We start from the raw sequence: 13,214 nt of genomic DNA, 5'->3' as shown, positions 1-13,214 counted from the left end.
AGAGAGAGAAAGAGATCAGTTGGCCCAGTGGACAGAAAGTGATGCTATGAAGCCAAAGGTGAATGACTGTTAGTCCATGGCCCTTGGGCCTGTCTTTCATGATTTTTGTTCAAATATTCCTCTAGGCTTTATAGCCCTGGTGTGTCCACTTGCCATACAGTGGTAACTTGTGGTTGCTGTGAGGCTGAACACTGTGACACTGATGAGTGAAATGTGGAAATGGTTACCCATGGTAGACAGTGTTTGGTGGCACTCCCCATGTGAATGTGTGTATATATGTATGTGTATGTATATGTATGTGTATATGCTAGTTGTAAAACACATGCTGATTTACTAATCCAAGTTTAAGTACAATTTCTAATTAATTACTTGTATGCCTAATAAACATTTTTCTTCCAAATATTATTAAATATTGGTAACTGATGTACATATTCTTTTCCTACTAATATTTTTACTGAAAGTAGAGACAATCTCTCCCATTAGCAGCACAGCTCTCCTTTCCTGGTCCTGTGGTTCATGCAGGAACTCATATTACTGGTCCTTTCCAAACTGAGCATTTGACCAAGGCCTGACCAGTGAATGGGATAAAAAGGAGCTGGAAAAGGCATATGGTACTAGGCAACCATAGGTGCCAATAACTATGTCATCTTAACAATTCCATAGCCTGTCTATTTACTACATTAGAGAAGACACATTTGAAGAAGAAGAAAGGAAAACAAGTGAAAGAAAAATCAGGCCTGTGGATTGAATTTCTGATATAAATATGGAGCCCAAAATTCCCGTTGAGTAGATTCAGAATCATGGTAACTCCAAGGATGTCAGAATAAAGTGCTCCACAGGAATTTTTGTTCTAGAATCACCAAATGCTGAGTAGGAACATGCAAAAAGGTGTGCAGACCACTAAGGAGGGAATATATCAGTATTAAATCCTATCATATTTAAGTGGAGCAATTCCAATGACAGAAAAGGAGAATTTCACTAGTAGCAGGAAATAAGAAACAGAATACACTGTGTGTCCTTTGGAATCAGAGACTCCTGCAGGAAGTGGGACATTGAAACATTAGTGAAGAAAAGACATAGACGTGAAACAGAGCTGACGGAAGACTTCTGCTTCTTGCAGCCAGAGCTAGAACCACTGTCCAAAACTGAAGTACTCTGGAGGGCAGGGGTTATGCTGTACATTGTTGTTGTTGTTATGTTCCATCGAATCGCTTGCAACTCATAGCGATCCTATGTACAACAGCCCTAAATTCTGTTCTGTCCTGTGCCAATCTCATTGTCTCTGACACACTCATCCTGATTACCCCAGTCACCGAATCAATCTATCTCCTAGAGGGCCTTCCCCTCCTGTGCCTGCCCTCCACCCTCCCAAGGATGATGTCCTTCTCCAAGGACTGGTCTCTCCTTACAACATGACCAAAGTATGTCAGATGAAGCCTCAGAATATTTGCCTCCAAGGAGCAGCCCGATTTAACCCTCTCCAGGATGAATCTGTTTGTTTTCTTAGCAGTCCATGGTACCCTCAATATTCTTCTCCAACAGCAAAGCTCAAAGGCATCAATTCTCCTTCTATGTTTGTAATACTGATTTAAAGCTATGAGACTGAAGTTTGAAGGGCCTACAAGTTCACTTGGAAACTGTCCTGACTGAAATTTCCAACCTGAAGAAATTTACCCTGTTTAATTCCTTAATAAACTCTATATTTGAGAATATAATCTGGAGTTCTGTGTGGCCATTGCAACAAATTAATGAATTTGATAGCAGAGCTGTAAGAGCCTTAAAAAGGATAGTTAGTGTTAGAATTGATAGAAATGGGTGTGGAGAGTGTGGAGCAAGTCCGACTTCATGGGTCTCGGTTTTGTGTTCTGAATCCTGTTATTGAATAATTAAAATCGTCATATTGTGGTAATATTCTTCTCACTCTCTTTGTGTGTTTGATCCCATTCCTTCTTGTCTTGGGAACTTTCTTCCTGAGCAGATATTGCCCTTTTGATCTCGTAAAACTGAGTGTTTTAAGGAGTGAGTACTTCTCAGGTGTTACTGGTTACTTTATAAGGATGTCTATAGTAGACATGGGGAGTGTTTGATTGGGAATCATTGTGGAATGAAAGAGCTCATGGAGGGCTTAAAAGTCAGTTGGAGGCTGGGAAAGTGGCTTAACTCTGCCAGATGGGTGCTCTTGTTTTGGTGAGGGCGAATGGGAATGCTTGTGGAATGTAAGACCTCAAGGAGGGCCCTTCGATTTAAAAATTGGTTGGGCCCTCAGACCTATGACCCTCAGGCTTAGTGTTTTTACATTTTAAAGGAACATTCTTCTAAGTTATACAACATTCTTCTGTCGATTTGCTGTGCTGAGATAATCTGAGTTTACTGTGATGCTGAGCCTTCAGCTTTTGGGGTGTCAAATGCCATAAGGGCTTCGCATGGTGGACAGTGTTTGGTGGAGCTCTAAGTTTAAGACAGGTTTGGAAGCAAGAGTGGCATCCACTTGCTAAACCACATGCCTATCGAAACTCTATGAATTTGAAGATATGATTACAGTTCCGGAAAAATTTCAGGTCTTCCCTTTATAGTGTCACTATGAGTCATGATCAACTTGACAACAAACAACAACAACAGCAACAACATTGTAGACATGCTTAAAGCAAAACAACAGGGGCAAGCTTAGTTTTAGTCTTAAAAATTACTAAGCCTTGTGCTTAGTAATAAGCCTTGTGCTTATGCAAAAACTAGGACCAGGAGGCAGTCGTCAGAACAGCAAGGAAACACTGCATGGTTCAAATTTGGGAAGGATGTGCTTCAAGGATAAGTCCTATCTCCATATATTTTCAATCTATATGCAGAACAGATTATCTGGAAGACTGGGCTCTATGAAGAGAAACGTGGCATCAGGATTGGAGGAAGACTGATCAACAATCTGCATTATGCAGTTGACACAACCCTGCTTGCTGAAATTGAGGAAGACCTGAAGCGCTTGCTGCTGAATATCAAGGACTGCAGCCTTCAATATGGACTGAAGGTCAACATCAAAAAAGCAAAGACTCTCACCTCTAGGCTGACTGGTAGCACCATGATAGATGATGAAGAGATAGAGATTATTGACAGCTTCAATTTGCTTGGCTCTACAATCAACGCTCTTGATACCAACAGCCAGGAAATTAAAAGACAAATTGCATTGGGAAAGTCTACTGTTTGAGACCTCTCCAAAGTACTGAAGAGCAATGATGCCAGTCTGGAGACTAAGGTGCACCTGACAGAGGCCATGGTCTTTGCAATTACCTGCTATGCATCAGAGAGCTGGATAATGACTAGGGATGATAGAAGGAGAGTTGATGACTTTGAGATGTGGTGTTGGAGATGAGTATTGAATATTTCATGGACAGCCAGAAAAACAAACAAGTTCATCCTAAAGAGGGTGAAGCCAAGTTGCTCCTTGGAGGCAAGGATTCTGAAGCTTCATCTGACATACTTTGGACATGTCACAAGGTGGAATTAGTCCTTGGAGAGGGACAGCAAGCTTGGAAGTGTAAGTGTAGAGGTAGAGCGTAGAAGAGGAAGACCCTCGATGAGATGGATTGACTCAGTGACTGGGGTAATGGGGGTAGGTGTGTCAGAGAAATTAAGATTGGCACAGCATAGAGCAGGGTTTAGGGCTGTTGTACATGGGGTCACTATGAGTTGCAGGTAACTCGATGGCACATAACAACAACAACAACAACAACAGCAACGCCTTGGGAGTACCATCAATCCAGAGCAAGCCTGACCACTTTTTGGATATTGGAGTTTTATGCTACATTTTTAGGTCTAGAAAATTTTAGGTGTACAAATAAATACCATTTTCTAGGTATCATTTAAATTTTAGCCTATTCCACATTTATTAATGATTTTCAGTATAGAGCATCTTTCAATTTGCACTGTTGTAACATCAAAGGAGAATTACTCATCAGGTGACTAAATTAGAGAAAAATACAGAAAGAGCACATGCAGTGCCTTCTAGAATAAACAAACATTACAAACAAAAATACTCCATTCGGCGCTGGCTGAAAATTGCCTGTGACTTCATCCATAGCCACTGGTGAGAGTCAGCGCCCAGAGCCATCAGGGGCTTTAAGCTCGTTGCCCACTGCTGTGGTGTGGACAGCTGAAACCCAGGCCCCGACAGGCACCTGGTTGGGGGTGGGGGGGAACCCAGACTCTACTTCATGCTCTGCTGGAGAAGGAGGGGCAGTCTCCTGTACCAGTCAGATCCAATTTGACGGTACACACACACACACACACACACTTCTTCTTTTTTAAAAAAAGACTACTTCAGCTGTCGCGGCCCTCTGCCCGGGCTGGGCTGCCCTCAGACCCCTGCCCGGGGCGAGCTGCCCTCTGCCCTCTGCCTGGGGAGAGCCATCGTGGTCCTCTGCCCGGGGCGGGCTGCCCTCGGCCCCTGGCTTGGGGCAAGCCATCGTGGCCCTCTGCCTGGGGCAGGCTGCCCTCGGCCCCTGGCTTGGGGCAAGCCGTCACGGCCCTCTGCCTGGGGCGGGCTGCCCTTGGCCCCCGGCTTGGGGCGAGCTGCCCTCAGCCCTCTGCCTGGGGTGAGCCATCGCAGCCCTCTGCCCAGGGTGGGCTGCCCTCGGCCCTCTGCCCGGGGCAAGCCGTCACAGCCTTCTGCACGGGGCGGGCTGCCCTCGGCCCTCTGCCCGGGGCAAGCCGTCGTGGCCTTCTACCCGGAGCCGGCTGAGCTTGGCCCCTGGCTCGGGGTGAACTGTCGCGGCCCTCAGGAGCAAGAAGGCAAGTGGCTGTAACCCAAGACCACCAGTAAGGTGATAAAGCGTCCTCCTTTCCCCCCTTTATATCTACACCCCTGTTCAGCATGAAGAAGCCAGAGAGTTGGCATCCAATTCCCAAATCAATAAGACAGTTGGTTTAATTATTATTGGAAAATGCTTGTCATTCCTCTGTAGCATCTGGTCCCCACTGGACCCTCATCTTTTCCTTCACCTGCTCCCCACACCGACCAAACTGTGCAGCTCTGCAACTGCATCCTGGCCCATCCTCACCCTTCTGCCCCCAACCCTCACCTCCTTGTATCCCCAATTTGTTTTTCCCAATAAAAAAAAATATTTAAAAAAAAAAAACTAAACAAAAATACTCCAAACATGGTAAGAATCCATGGTTTCTTTTCGTATGGGTCTTTGCCATACGCTGTGGTTTAAGCCATTTGCATTGAACACTCAAGGAGTTCCATTTTCACTTAAATATATGTGGTAAAGTAGACCATCAAACCCAAACCAACATATTTTCTTTTCTTCAACTTACTGGTGCCCCTTAAGGTATGTGGTTTTGTGGTGGTGAGAGAAAAAGATGAGATAGTACTTAGGAGACAAGACAGATGATGCAAGATCTTTCCTAAAGGTTAGGGCAGTGCGTTCTTTAACTGCTAAAGGCCAACTGAAGTAATGAACTCTCATTTTCTCTAGGCCAAGGAAAATGGGCCAAATACATAAATTTGCTCTAATACCAACACGATATTTCAAATAACTTACTAGATTTTCATATGCTGGTGTACAGACATTGATGCAAATAGCAGCGATTCAATTTTAAATCCAGATTTCATATTCAGCGATTCATCCAGAATAATGCTTTTCTAGTAATGATTATTTTAAAGTTGGTCAGTAGAAATATTCATATAAAAAAATAAATATTCATATGAGACATGCAAAAAAATACTATTTTTTTCTAAGGCCACTAATGTGTCTTATTAGGGGGACTGAAATTCTGGGTAAAGAAGTTACATTCTCAATAACACTCTTGATTGGTAAATGTTTATTTACTGATAGCAGTCAAGACTATACTTGTATGATGACAGAAGTAATACAAAATTCAGATAAAGAGGACATAAATGTATTTGAAATATAGCTTTATTTTAGTTATTTATTATGAAAGCCAGTGTGATACTTTGACTGTAATGTTTTTTTTGTCTCATTTCTGGTATTGATAAAGTTTCATAAGATTTTATTTCCCAGATTTTCATTTTCTGCTTTTCATGTATTTCTATGCTTTAGATGTTTTTTGCTGGGGTGGGGTGGGGAAGGGGCACATTTGTGTTTTCATCTTAAGCAGTATAAAAATATTGACTTAATTACAGTATTTAGTTTTAAATATATAGTTTGACTTCTTACCCCATATGCTTACTGCTGATACTGTCTCTCCTTTTTCCAATTGTTGGTTATTTTAATTATTAAATTTCTACTATATTGGTTTAGTAATTACACTTTTATATACTATTTTTGAAATAATTATTTTATTGTATTTTATCTTATTGTTTGTATAATTCCATTTCTATCATATTTGTTTAGTAATTACACTTTTATATACTATTTTTGAAATAATTATTTTATTTTATTTTATCTTATTGTTTGTATAATTCCATTTCTATCATATTTGTTTAGTAATTACAAATTCATTTACTATATTTTAAATGATTATTTGGGTTGAAGAGCATTAATTACTACTTACTAGGTAATAATTCTTTCCATTTTATCTGAATAGAATTATCTATTCCACGTTCACTTTTGAAGGATATTTTAGTGAAGTATAGGCTTTATGGAATTACAGGCTGCTAGTTTTCTTATTCTGGAGTGGAGGGAGACTCCAGTCCCCAAGCCTCATGAGGGATTTTAAGTTGGCGCCTAGAGCAGGCTCCGCGGGATCGACCCCACCCTTCCTTACTTTAAGGGTCAGGTCCATCCAGCCACCACTGAAGGCCAAAAAGAAGAGTAACACATAACAAAAAAGACCCCAGACACTTCCCTTGCCTGACTGCCACCAAGAGGAGCTACCATGGAGGAGCCAGCCATCCTACCAGATTCGGTTTGTTTTTGGTGAAACATTCTTCTAGGTTTTGTAATCCTGGTATGTCCACTTTCTGTACAGAGGTAACGCATTGTTGCTGTGAAGCTGAACACTGTGACACTGATGAATCAAATGCGAGAATGGTTACCCATGGTGGACAGTATTGGGTGGAGCTCCTCAATTAAAACAGGCGTGGAAACAGGAGTGGCATCCACTTCCATAATTGCTTGCCTCTGGAAACACTACGAACCTGGAGAAAGGACAAAAGTTATACAGGTGTCCAGGACTTTCATTCATAGGGTCGCTATGAGTCGCCTACAACTCAACAGCAGTTAACAACAACAATAACAAGTTTTCTTCTTTCCATGTACTTACATCATTTAATTTTTGTCTACTTTTATTTTTCAATAGATAAATTAATTTTCCTTTAGTTGTTGCCATTGTGAAGGAATTTATTTTTTTTTCTCTGACAAGTTGAAATATTTTCTAATTGTTTTTATCCACAATTTTTCTATGAAGTTTCTTCATACTTTTGATTTTACTTAGACTGTTTGGAATTTATTAGGATTTTCACTTAATAATTGTATGTATTTCAACATTATTATAAAATTCTCAGCCATAACCTAACCTTTTATTGATCTTAGTCTCATATTTCTTTTGTTAATGATAGTACGTCATGTCTTCTTGTCTTTATAATTTTTTTCTCTGAATCAGACACCTATTTTAACTGAGGTCATTGCTCCTTGGTACTTTGGAGCAGTTCCTGACAGAATACTTTCACAATTCCTGACTGCTGTTTTATTTCAGTTATTGACTCCCTATTAGATGCATACCTATAAGATTGATAGTGAACTGTAGTGGCCTAGTGGATAAGGCTTACATTTTGAATGTACCATCTGCTCCATGAGAAAAAGATAAGAAATCTCCTCCCATGTGGTTTACAGTTCTAAAATTATGCTGGAGCTTCAGGTATGAGTTGATTCTGACTAAATAGCATATAACAGCATTAGACAGGTACTGTATTGAATGTGCTTATTTTCCACCCATACTAAACTTCTTTTCCTATTAGACATCTCTTCATTTTATGTTTACCCCCACCCCTTTGCTTTGTTAGGCTTAGTTGATCTGTTCTTTTAAATAACTATTTCTCATTATTGTTCATTATACTAGTCACCCTTTTCATCAACAATCAAAAATTTTTTTTAAACATTCTTTTTTTATACTCTTTAACAATACTGGATTAGATTTCCCTGTGATACCTAAGAACTACATCAGGAATATTTTACAAGTAAATATTACATTTTTAAAAGTATCCATTATTAAGGAATAAAGCCCTAAACCAAAAAGTACATAAAAGACAAACTGAGACCAAGCTTAAAAGGCCTGGTCTATGGTATAAAGAGACTGCCAAATACATCCAGAAATGCACAATCTGGAAAGGATAAAATTGATGAAAGAAACTTTTTAAAGATTAAATCTCTGTGTTCTTCATAACATTTTTCCAACAGGGTGAAAAGAAAATTTGCCAACTGGGGAAAAGAAAAATTTGACAATACCATCACAGACAAGGATCTCATAACAAAGGTTTATAGAATACTCTGTACCTCCAGAATAAACAAAATACTGACAACACAATTATAAAATGGGCAAAAGACATAGAAAGACTTTTCTTTTTGAATAGCTAACAGACATGTGAAGAAATGCTAAAAATCACTGGCAATAAGAGATGCAAACAAAAATACAATGAGATACCATCTTATTCCAGTAGCAGTGGCAAAGTTTAGCAGAGCAGTAAGCAATAAATATTAGAAAGGATGTAGAAGGTGAGAACTCTCATACACTGTTTGTGGGATTGTAAAATGACACAACCACTCTGGAAAACAGTCTGGAGTTTCCTCAAAAAGTTGAACACAGAAACTACGTATTACTTAGCTAGTCCACTACTAGCAATATATCCCCAAGAAATTAGACCTGAAACACAAACAAAGATCTATACACCAATGTTAACAGCAGCGTTATTCACCATCCCAAGATCATGGAAACAGTCCAAATGTCTAGCCACAACCGAATGGATTGATAAATTGTGATACAGTCACACAATGGAATACTATGGCGCACTCAGGAGCAACAATTAAAAAAAAATACTACATAGATTCGGAAAGACTGGAAAACATTATGCTTGGTGAACTAACTCAGTCTCATGAGGACAAATACTGCATAAAACTGTTCTTTTTTTAAAAATAGAAGGATAACTAGTAGAACATATATGAGGGCTTTAGGGGCCTAGGGGTGGGTGTGGAGGGGTGAGGATGGGTAGGGGTAAAGCCACAAGGTTGTACAGTTTGGTAGGTGGAGGGAGGGGGTGAAGTAAATAGAAAGGATCCAGCAAGAATCTGACAAGACAGGGTAATGATGGGCAAGGTCCAATGATGATTAATTTTATAAAACATATTGAATGGGAATGTTCATATTAAACACAATGTGAATGAAGAAAAATGTGAAACACAGTGGATATGAACATTGTAAGCAAACCAATATAAAATTAAAAAAAAAAAAATAAAAGCCCCACGATGTAAATGAAGGAATGTATAAAACACAATGTGTATGAATGAAACACAATGTATATGAATTTTGTATGAAAACCAATAAAAAATTTTAAAAAAGGATTCAGTTCAAGTCCTTTTTTGGAAGTAAATCCCAAAATCTTCAGCCTTTCCCTATCTTTGGTCTTTATTTTTTGAGTTTCCACAAAAATACCTTTATGAAAGTCCTTAGATGTATATAGTCTCCATTTATGTTTCTTATAAAAGATATTACAAGGATTAAAAAATATTATAAGTACCTACTACTGAGTTTTTAGTTAAGAGTGAGATATTAAAGGCAGTGGTTAGGAATAGGCAGTAAGTGAGAGGGAACAATAAATAATCAACAATTCCTGACATACACATGGATTCTTTTCCTGTTTTCCAGGATATTACTTTTCTACTATTTAAAAAATAATTCAATCTTGTACTAGGATTGGAGGAAGACTCATTAACAATCTGGATTATGCACATGACATAACTCTGCTTGCTGTAACTGGGGAGGACCTGAAGTGCTTGCTGCAGAAGATCAAGAACTGCTGCATTCAATATGGATTGAAGCTCAACATCAAGAAAACAAAGATTCTCACCACTGGGCTAATTGGAAGCATCATGAAAAATGGAGAAGAGATTGAGATTATTAACAGGTTTAGCTCCATTGGCTCCACAATCAACATTCTTGGTATCGGCAGCCAAGAAAGTAAAAGACAAAATGCCTTTGGAAAGTCTGTTGTCAGAGACTTCTTCAAATTACTGAAGAGCAACGATGTCAGTCTGGAAACTAAGATGTGCCTGATCCAAGTCATGGTCTTTTCAATTAGTTGCTATGTGTCAGAAAGTTGTACAATGACTAGGGATGGTAAAAATAAGAATTGATGCCTTTGAGCTGTGGTGTTGGAGAAGAGTATTGTATATACCATGGGCTGCTAGGAGAACAAACAGGGTCATCTTAGAGAGGGTGAGACTAGGGTGCTCTTTGGAGGCAAGGATTCTGAAGCTTCATCTGACCTACTTTGGACATGTTTCAATGAGGGACCAGTCCTTGGAGAGGGACAACATGTTTGGGAAGGTGAAAGGACAGTGCAGGAGAGGAAGACCTTCAATAAGATGGATTGATTCAGTGACTGAGGTAATGGGGGTACATGAGTCAGAAACAATAGGCTTGGTAAAATATAGAGCAGGTTTTAGGGCTGTTGTACAGTTGTTATGAGTCACAGATGACTCAAAGACACATAACAACAACAACAACTAGTGCTTATTTTAAAAAGAAGAAAATAAATGTTTTTGATTTCTGGTCTTGAACTCTAAATACATTGAGTTTTCTTGTAATGTTGTATGGTGTGGTTTTTCCTCTCTTTTAAGTTGTGTGTGTGTTAGAGAAAAAGAGAATTGAAGGAAGAAAGGAAAAAGGTAGAAGGAAGGAAGAAAAGTCGGGTTTAAAAGTAAGCTATACATCCAAGGCTGTGGTTTACATTCTCTCTCCTTCTTTGTTTAAACGTGGTCGGCAGAATTTGGCATTGACATTGGCCAACAAGGACAGCTTGACCTCTATGTCAATAACTCATTACAGACTATTGAGTGTAAAATAGATGTATTTTGCTAATAAAGAGGGAGAATAATGAGGGACAAAAAAGGAGGAAGGAATTAGGAAAATTAGTTCAAATTTAAAATTACTAAGGTTCTCAGTCTATGTTTTTGTTTAATCATTTTAGCAGACATGAGAGCATGTTCTGGCAAGCTTGAGGACTATCTGTGCACTTAGCAGGGGTACACTTCAGTTTATGATCCAAACGGAACTGCAGTGGCACGCCATAATTATCCAAGTGGTTTCATAACACGTCTACTGTTTTGGAATCAGCTGTACCTCACATCTGTGCTTTTCAGTCCAATTCTCAAAAGTTCCCTGGGTAGAAATCCTGTAAATGGATTTTTTAATTTTAAATTTTTACTTTACTCTAATAATTCAGTCAGGTTTTACTAGACCAGACAAGCAGGAGATGAGTTTTCCACAACTCTTTATTCATGCCAGGAAATCTTTGGGCTTGGTTACATTTCTGTCTTTTGGTGCTAATTCTGTAGCTTCTGTTTTTAATTTCAATTGGATGAATTCCTTCAAAGTCATGTCTGTGACCTCAGCTCATGGAGATCCTTCAAATATAACTAGGCTATAAGGTTTGTGACTTCCTTGGTGTACTGCTCCAACGTACTCATGCCCACATTTGTATGTTCTTTCACATAATCATCTGTGACACAACCTATCATCCATGTTTTCAGATGGTTTGATCACCTGTTTGAGCCCAAATGTACTTACTATTAAGTGAATCTACCAGGTAAATCTATATTAGATGCAAAAGTAACAGACTTTAGAGAAAGAGCTACTGGACTTAAATTCTGGCTACCATTTAGTAGGTGAAATATTCTTAGGAAAATTTTTATTCTATTTCATAAATTTAATGATTAAAAAATTTTTTACGTCTTCTCAACTCTTATGAAAAAGTTTAAATACCCTCGTCTGACTTTTAATGCCCATTAAAATACAACCTCATTGCATAATTCTTTGAAGAAAATTGACTTTCTCTCCATTTAAAATAAAAATCACTAATTATAACCTTCTTTCTTCTTACACATCAAAGATATAGCCAATAAAGTCTTACTTTTTTAAATGAAGTACTCCGAGAGAATTGGATCTCATATTGACATCTCGTTTTTCAAACTTCTGTTAAGTGTTCATGGTATGTACTTCATTGTGTCATCTCATACAGAATTTCTTATACATTATTTTTTTTTATTTTATTACACCTACATCGTCTAAACCAAATTCATTGCCATTGAATTCTGAATCACTGTTGTTATGTATCATGGAGTCAGTTTCGACTCAGACTCTATATACATGAAGATAAAATACTGCCCAGTCCTGTACCGGTCTCATAACTGTTGCTGTGTTTGACCTAATTGCTGTAACCACTTTGTCAAACCATCCTCTTGAGGGTCTTTATATTACTTGATAACCTTCTGTTTTACCAAATTGGATGTACTTCTTCAGGGACTAGTCCAGATACCTTGTTCAAAGTGTATGAGAGGAAATTTTTTCTCACTTCCTCGTAAGGAACATTTGGCTATATTTCATTTTAGCCTCCTGTCAGTCTATGGTATATTTTCTTTTCTTCAGCAACACCTTATTCCACTCTTCTTCAGCCTTCCTTAGTCATTATCTAGCTTTTTTACATACATATAATATAAAATATTACTTGAATCAGACACCTTAGTTTTCAAAGTGACATCTTTGCTCTTTGAAGGAGTCCGTTGATTTTCCCAAAGCAGTTCCCCTCCTCCTGCCAATTTCTTGATTCTTGTGTAGATTCAAACAAAATAAATCCTTTGCCAATCTCAATCATCTCTCCATGATGTTATTTGTTGGTATAGTTATGAAGGATTTTGTTTTCTAATGTTGCTATGTAATTAATATTAAAAGCTCTAGGTTTTTATTCTCATCAGTAAGTGCTTCAAGTTTTCTTTGCCTTTAAAGGTTATGTCGTTTGCATATCTCACGTTATTGAGTTGTTGATGAATCTTCCTCTAATGCTTACGTTATACTCTTTTTTATATAACCCGTATAATACATCTTCTCAAATTATCTATTCACATTATAAAAGTATTAAATGTTGTGAAAGGATTAAAACCTGACACACATTTTCTTGTTTTAAACTATTCCATACCCTCTTGTCCTGTTCCAATGATTGTCTTTGGTTTTGTATGGATAGGTTCCACAGAAGCACCACTTAGTGTTCT

The sequence above is a fragment of the Elephantulus edwardii genome, unplaced genomic scaffold (genome assembly GCF_000299155.1).
Source record: "Elephantulus edwardii isolate Elephantulus edwardi_28Jun2011 unplaced genomic scaffold, EleEdw1.0 scaffold00138, whole genome shotgun sequence".
Taxonomy (NCBI): Eukaryota; Metazoa; Chordata; class Mammalia; order Macroscelidea; family Macroscelididae; genus Elephantulus; species Elephantulus edwardii.
The sequence above is the reverse complement of the archived record's forward strand: the minus strand, read 5'-3'. Positions refer to the sequence as shown.